At 37.6% G+C, this 9,097-nt stretch overlaps 1 protein-coding gene across 5 annotated transcripts in view; it reads right to left on the reverse strand.

The window, feature by feature from the left end:
• LOC119479504 (KAT8 regulatory NSL complex subunit 1-like) overlaps positions 1-7,481 on the reverse strand; it is a 41,878-nt gene extending 34,397 nt beyond the window's left edge. For 2 of the 5 annotated variants that reach the window (XM_037755183.1, XM_037755185.1), the window contains exon 1: positions 1,332-1,874. The gene's annotated coding sequence lies outside the window, so the exon portion shown is untranslated. Of the gene's footprint in view, positions 1-1,331; positions 1,875-7,410 lie in introns of those variants that run through there. The other 3 variants (XM_037755186.1, XM_037755181.1, XM_037755182.1) reach the window with 2 other exon arrangements.
• Between the last annotated feature and the right edge of the window lie 1,616 nt (positions 7,482-9,097).

Below are 9,097 nucleotides of genomic sequence, written 5' to 3' on the forward strand. Positions count from 1 at the left end.
AATACAAGAAAAGGCCTGTTTGCTGTACATGTATGGGTGTCCTTTTAAACACTATCTGCTGGGTAATATTATAACATTAATGCACATTATTATTTGTCCATAATAACAAGTTATGGATCATTGCATAGTGCAGAGAGACGTGGTTGTGCATTGCAATAAGACTAATAAATAGGCCTGTTTGCTGTCCCTTTTATATACAACAATCTGCTGGGTAATAATAATAATGCACATTATTATTTGTCCATAATAACAAGTTATGGATCACAACTAGTGCAGAATGCAGAGACAGACATGGTGTTGCATTGCAATTAAGACTAATAAATAAGGCCTGTTTGCTGTGCATGTATGGGTGTTCCTTTTATACAACTACCTGCTGGGTAATTAATTAATGCACATTATTATTTGTCCATAATAACCCTTGTTATGGATCACAACTAGTGCAGAGACATGGAGTTGCATTGCAATTAAGACTAATAAATATGCCTGTGCTGTACATTAATGGTGTCTTTTTTAAACACTATCTAATGTGTAATAATATTATATATAATATAACAATAATGCACATTATTTAACCTTCTTTATGGATCACAACTAGTGCAGAGTGCAGAGACAGACATGGTGTTGCATTGCAATTAGACTAATAAATAGGCCTATTTGCTGTCTCTTTTAAACACTATCTGCTGTGTAATAATAATGCACATTAGTGTGAGTATATTTTATGTGTAAAAACACCCTAATGCTGCAAAAACCACATTATTTGATCACAACTAGTGCAGGAGTGCAGAGACAGACATGGTGTTGCATTGCAATTAAGACTAATAAATAGGCCTGTGCTGTACATTAATGGTGTCTTTTTTAAACACTATCTAATGTGTAATAATATTATATATAATATAACAATAATGCACATTATTTAACCCTCTTTATGGATCACAACTAGTGCAGAGTGCAGAGACAGACATGGTGTTGCATTGCAATTAGACTAATAAATAGGCCTGTTTGCTGTCCCTTTTAAACACTATCTGCTGTGTAATAATAATGCACATTATTGTGAGTGTATAATAAGTTTAAAAACACCCTAATGCTGCAAAAACCACATTATTTGATGACAACTAGTGCAGGAGTGCAGAGACAGACATGGTGTTGCATTGCAATTAACCCTAATAAATACAAGCCAGGGCCTGTTAGCTGTGCATGTACTATGCTGCTTTAATCCACACCTATCTGCAGGTTAGTAATAAGACATTAAAGCACATTACAGTGATGAAGCAGCAGAGGAGAGAGCTGTGAGTCCAGCTAGCTCAGCTAACAAAGAAAAAGGAGGAACCTACCACGTGACGAGGTTGCACTATCCGAGGGAATTTCTGCAACAAACAATCCCTCTCTTATCTTCTGTTATATGGTGGAAACAAACCAACCGAAAAGGCTTTAACCGATCACTCTGCCATTAATCAATCGAACCGGGTTGTAATAAGAAACGAGGAGAGTCTCGGGGAGTCGATCCGTCTCGTTCCGGATCCACACGAAGCTTCACCTCGCCGCTACCGAGCAGATCAGATATAAAAAGACACAAGGCCGTGAAACACTGCTCCTTTTCTACCGGAGCATTCAACTCTAAATGTCCAGGTAGACGTCGACGTGGTTCCTTTACCGAGCAGCCCGGTGTTCAGTGAGCTGGGGAGGTTAATCCAGACGGGTTTTCAGAGAAGAGGGTTTTTCTCTCTCGGGTTTTTTTAGGTGGAGAGACGCTTTTAGTAAAATGGCGGCGGCTCGCTTCTCCTCCTCCTCTGAGCTGAAGCGGACAAACACACAGAGGAGGGCTGTGTGGCTGTGCGCGTGTGCGCGTGTGTGTGCGCTGCTCTGCTGGTAGGCGGGAGACTGTTCTCATGCTCACCACTAGAGGAAAGGGCAGATAAGAAACACACAGAGAAAACAGAAAGCTCCAAAAGAAAAGAAGAAGATACCACAGGAGGGCATTGTCTACCACAAACACAGTTTAGACTCTCAGAGAGAGGGGGAGCTGCAGGTTTAACTGGAAATACTGCAACCATACCTACAAATACACCTACAAATACTACAAATACACCTACAAATACTACAAATACACCTACAAATACTACAAATACTGCAACTATACCTACAAATACTGCAACCATACCTACAAATACTGCAACCATACCTACAAATACTGCAACCATACCTACAAATACTACAAATACTGCAACCATACCTACAAATACACCTACAAATACTACAAATACACCTACAAATACACCTACAAATACTACAAATACACCTACAAATACTACAAATACTGCAACTATACCTACAAATACTGCAACCATACCTACAAATACTGCAACCATACCTACAAATACTACAAATACTGCAACCATACCTACAAATACTACAAATACTGCAACTATACCTACAAATACTGCAACCATACCTACAAATACTACAAATACTGCAACCATACCTACAAATACACCTACAAATACTACAAATACTGCAACTATACCTACAAATACTGCAACCATACCTACAAATACTACAAATACTGCAACCATACCTACAAATACTGCAACCATACCTACAAATACTACAAATACTGCAACTATACCTACAAATACACCTACAAATACTGCAACCATACCTACAAATACTACAAATACTGCAACCATACCTACAAATACTGCAACCATACCTACAAATACTACAAATACTGCAACCATACCTACAAATACTACAAATACTGCAACCATACCTACAAATACTGCAACCATACCTACAAATACTACAAATACTGCAACCATACCTACAAATACTGCAACTATTCCTACAAATACTGCAACTATACCTACAAATACTACAAAAATACTGCAACTATACCTACAAATACTACAAATACTGCAACTATACCTACAAATACTGCAACTATACCTACAAATACTACAAATACTGCAACTATACCTACAAATACTGCAACTATTCCTACAAATACTGCAACTATTCCTACAAATACTGCAACTATACCTACAAATACTACAAAAATACTGCAACTATACCTACAAATACTACAAATACTGCAACTATACCTACAAATACTGCAACTATACCTACAAATACTACAAAAATACTGCAACTATACCTACAAATACTACAAATACTGCAACTATACCTACAAATACTGCAACTATACCTACAAATACACCTACAAATACTACAAATACTGCAACCATACCTACAAATACTGCACCTACACCTACAAATACTGCAACTATACCTACAAATACTGCAACTATACCTACAAATACTACAAATACTGCAACTATACCTACAAATACTGCAACTATACCTACAAATACTACAAATACTGCAACTATACCTACAAATACTGCAACTATACCTAAAAATACTACAAATACTGCAACTATACCTACAAATACACCTACAAATACTACAAATACTGCAACTATACCTACAAATACTGCAACTATTCCTACAAATACTGCAACTATACCTACAAATACTACAAATACTGCAACTTTACCTACAAATACTGCAACTATACCTACAGGAAATATCTTATTATCTTATTATGCTTTCACTTTAACCACCTGTTTTTATATATCCACATAAAGCACATGCACACTCTTCTAAAATAGCTAAATTATGATAATAATAAGTGTTCATTATGCTCCGTATTTTGCGCTCTTTTGCACATTACATGTTAAATGCAACCAAATATAATACACCACCGTATGGTGTGTAAAAGGGAGGAAAGCACCCTACCATACCTACACTGATCACTGAACACTACACGGGTGGATGTCAAGGCAAAGACACCGCAATTTAATACACCGGCCTTCAAGATTTTGTTTAGTTTGTGTCAGAACCAAAACCTACCACACCTTATAATAATTACTGAGACTACAGGGGTGGATATAAGAGCAAAGATACCAAAGTTGGTCGTGTTGTAGTGGATTAAGATGATATAATATTTTACAATGCAGTACGACACCAAAAAACTTCAACAAAAACGGGGGAATGTAAAGCAAATAAGACCAAATTTGTACAAAACCCACCGTACCTACACTGATCACTGAAGACTACAGGGGTGGATATAAAGGCGAAGAAACCGCTATAATGCAATTTAATACATTTGCTTTTGGCCTTAGGCGGGAGACATTTCTCATACTCACCACTAGAGGAAAGGGCAGATAACAAACGACAGAAAAAAAAAAGCTAAAAAAAAAAAGAAGATACCACAGGAGGGCATTGTCTACCAGAAACACACAGACTGAGGATAAAAGCTGCAGGTTTAACTGGAAATACTGCAACTATACCTATAGGAAATATCTTATTATCTTAATATGCTTTCACTTTAACCACCTGTTTTTATATATGCACATAAAGCACATGCACACTCTTCTAAAATAGCTAAATTATGATAATAATAAGTGTGCATTATGCTCCATATTTTCACCCCGTTGAGACAGCCTGTCACTTTAAACAGGAACTGGATCGCCCACCAACACCAGTACAGCTGTGGAGCTGCAGCCAGTGGCCACTTGAAGGAGCTCTTCTGCACAAACATGTTAAATGCAGCTGAATATAATACACCACCATATGGTGTGTAAAAAGGAGGGAAAGCACCCGACCACACCTACACTGATCACTGAAGATTACAAGGGTTAGATATACAAGTTACCACCATATAATGCAATTGAATACATTTGTTTTAGTTTAGTCTGTTTCAGAGGTTGGTTTAACTGGAAATACTGCCACCATTACTCCAGGAAATATCTTATTATGCTTTCACTTTCACCACCTGTTTTTTTATATGCACATAAAGCACATGTGCACTCTTTAAAATAGCTAAATTATGATAATAATAAGTGTTCATTATGCTTCATATTTTCACCCCGTTGAGACGGTCTGTCACTTTAAACAGGAAGTGGATCGCCCACCACCACCAGTACAGCTGTGGAAGTGCAGTCTGTGGCCACTTGAAGGAGCCGTTTTGCACATAACATCTTAAATGCAGACAAACATAATACACCACCACATGGTGTGTAAAAGGGGGGAAAGCACCCTACTACATAAAAAGCTCAAAGGAAGATACCACAGGAGGGCACTGTCTACCAGAAAACACAACGCAATGTCAATTTAGACACTCAGACTGAGGACAAAGCTGCTGGTTTAACTGGAAATACTGCCACCATTACTACAGGAAATATATCTTATTATGCTTTCACTTTCACCACCTGATTTTTATATCCACATAAAGCACATGCACACTCTTCTAAAATAGATAAATTATGATAATAATAAGGGCTCATTATGCTCCATATTTGCAGGAGGGGGAATCACCCACTTTGAGACGGTCTGTCACTTTAAACAGGAAATGGATCGCCCACCACCAACAACAACACCAGCTGCAGCCAGTGGCCACTTGAAGGAGCTCTTCTGCACACAACATGTTAAATACACCACCATATGGTGTGTAAAAAGGGAGGGAAAGCACCCTACCACACCTACACTGATCACTGAAGACTACAGGGGTGGATATAAAGGCAAAGACAGTGCAATTTAATACACCGGCCTTTTAAGATTTTGCTTAGTCAGTGTCAGAACCAAAACCTACCGTACCAGGAAATATCTTATTATGCTTTCACTTTCACTGCCTGTTTTTATATAGCCACATAAAGCACATGCACACTCTTCTAAAATAGCTAAATAATGATAATAATAAGTGTTCATCATGCTCTATATTTTCAGGAGGGGATCACCCCTTTGAGACAGTCTGTCACTTTTAACAGGAATCTTTTAACGTCATTTCTGTATGTATGAGGCCTTGACTGAGAATTTAGCTATTGTGGCTTGTAAGTATTGGTTAGGTAACCCTTAATTTAACAGCATATAGCTCAAAATTAAGAATTCAATACATGTAGTTACCAAATAAAAGTCTGTCTGCAGCATTACAGTGACCAGTATTACATGTGACACTGATATGTTATCTATGTCCTAACTTCCTCAGTTACTTCATCCTGTTCAGTTTCTCAGTATTTGTTGGCACTTATTATAAATACATCATGATGTTATAGTGTGGCAGTAAGGGGATATATATGTTGTATTACACTTAGTAATTTATAGATCTGTCATATTTTGTAAAGAGTATTGCATTGTACAGGTATAAGTACTTGTGAAACTACCCCAATCCTTTTAGATAAGTTATTGAAGATCATTTCAGTGTGTACAGTACTGATATCTTGTCTTCTATTTTTTCTTGTTGTTGAAGTTTAAATTTGCCTTTTTCATTTAGTGACTAATGTTGATCTCCTATGACGGTTAAATAATCAACTGTTTATCACATCCTGTGTACCAGAAGATCTTCTAAAGAAAGACGTATTGCACGTTAGATGTTTACAGTGTTGTGTTGCATTCTTTCTTGTGACTGCTAAGTAATGCAAATTAATGCATACCACGTATTTCCTACAAGTCTTGCATGGCCTCTGCATATTAACAGACTACCAGAGTAGTCATGCATAATAAATAAGTAATTATCAACGTGTGTGCACGCGCATGTGTGAATGAGAGAGAGAGAGAGAGAGAGAGAGAGAGAGAGACACTGTCTATATCTGCCTGTTCTGAGAATTATTTCAAATTGATATCTACATAAAAGTCTCAGGAGGGAAACTACAAATGTCAGGATCAAATAGGTCTTGATTGTTATCCAGTGAGTTATCCTGCATTTATCCTGTAACGGTAATTGGTAAAAAAAAAAACTCCATCCATCCATCATCTTATCCTGTTCCAGGTCACAATAGCAAAGTTGCCTCCAGCCTCCCAATCCACATCCTCCAGCTCCTCCAGGTGGATTCAACAGGAGTTCCCCCACACTTCTGCAGGAATATCTAATCCATCCAGCTTGTTTTTGGTTCTCCTCCCAGTCGGACATTAGATGCACCTCATGTGGCTCCTTCCCAGGCGAAAGTCCAGACAGGCACCCAATTCCTGGGCACTGGTTCCCTCATCCTGTGGCTCAGAGGGTAGAGCAGGTTGTCCACCAATCGGAAGGTCGGTGGTTCAATCCCCGGCTGCTCCGGGTCACATGTCGATGTGTCCTTGAGCAAGACACTTAACCCCAAATTGCTCCCGAAGGCATAGCCATTGGTGTGTGAATGAGTATTTAGATTAGATCCTGATGGACAAAGTTGGCACCTTAACAGCCTCTGCCATCAGTGTGATGCTGACATGTAGTGCTTTATAAATATAAGTCCATCCTTATCCTTATTGTGGTCACCACTCAGAAACCATGACCACAGGTGAGGACTGGTGGAGAGCATCGCACAGGCTTTGTCATAAACACACAAAAACTAAATAATAATAATAATTTAGAAATACCTTTAACTCCATTGTTGAAATGCTCCATTCAATAATCCAAGGGGCCATAATTCCGGGAAATAACACGACACCTAAACACAAGAAGAACAGACAAACAAACATTAGTTCAGTCTTATTTACAACACTTCAGGTCAGAGACAGACTCTGTAAATAAAGTTGTCAACTGACTCTTTGTAACGAACAGCTGGCATGCTAACTGGACGCTAACTAACGTTAATCTACAGGAACGTTCTGCGGGACAGATAATAATGCATGCAGTGCACTTTAGACTAAGTTACCCTGCACTATATTCAGTTTTAACAGTTTTCTTCATCTCCTTGTATTTTTATATCTGGTATATTTTTTTTTACTTTGTACTTTGCACTACTAACTTTTTTACTGCCTTTTTACTAACATGTTTTGCACTATGGAGCTGTGATGCTCGAAACTTGAATTTCCCTCAGGATCAACAAAATTACTATCTATTTATCTATCTATCTTTTTTTCTTTTTCTTTTTTTTATTATACATGTTCAAAATAAATGTTGAAATGAAATGAATAATGAAAATGAAGTAGTATGTGCTGCATACAATTGGGACAATGTTATAATAAAGTTGCATGCAACAGTAGCATGTACTACAGGGCAGCTGCAGATTTGTTAAGTATTTCATATTTTATTATATATTATTATTATTTTATTTGTATTATTACTGCTATATGTTATTACTGTATATTATTACTATATATTATTACTATATATTATTACTGTATATTATTACTATATATTATTACTGTATATTATTACTGTGTCCTAATTGTGTGCATACTGCATGCAACAGTAGTATGTACTTTATAAGGGCGGCTGCAGGACGCACTGAAGAAAAAAGAAAAAGTATGCACAGTACAATAGTATGCACAGTACAGTAGTATACACAGTACACTAGTATGCACAGTACAGTAGTATGCACAGTACAGTAGTATGCACAGTACAGTAGTATACACAGTACACTAGTATGCACAGTACAGTAGTATGCACAGTACAGTAGTATACACAGTAAAGTAGTATGCACAGTACAGTAGTATACACAGTACACTAGTATGCACAGTACAGTAGTATGCACAGTACACTAGTATGCACAGTACAGTAGTATGCACAGTACAGTAGTATGCACAGTACAGTAGTATACACAGTACAGTAGTATGTACAGTACAGTAGTATGCACAGTACAGTAGTATACACAGTACAGTAGTATGCACAGTACAGTAGTATGCACAGTACAGTAGTATACACAGTACAGTAGTATGCACAGTACACTAGTATGCACAGTACAGTAGTATGCACAGTACAGTAGTATGCACAGTACAGTAGTATACACAGTACAGTAGTATACACAGTACAGTAGTATGCACAGTACAGTAGTATGCACAGTACACTAGTATGCACAGTACAGTAGTATGCACAGTACAGTAGTATGCACAGTACAGTAGTATACACAGTACAGTAGTATACACAGTACAGTAGTATGCACAGTACACTAGTATGCACAGTACAGTAGTATGCACAGTACAGTAGTATGCACAGTACAGTAGTATGCACAGTACAGTAGTATGCACAGTACAGTAGTATACACAGTACAGTAGTATGCACAGTACAGTAGTATGCACAGTACAGTATTATGCACAGTACAGTAGTATACACAGTACAGTA

This window comes from Sebastes umbrosus, chromosome 20 (genome assembly GCF_015220745.1).
Source record: "Sebastes umbrosus isolate fSebUmb1 chromosome 20, fSebUmb1.pri, whole genome shotgun sequence".
NCBI lineage: Eukaryota > Metazoa > Chordata > Actinopteri > Perciformes > Sebastidae > Sebastes > Sebastes umbrosus.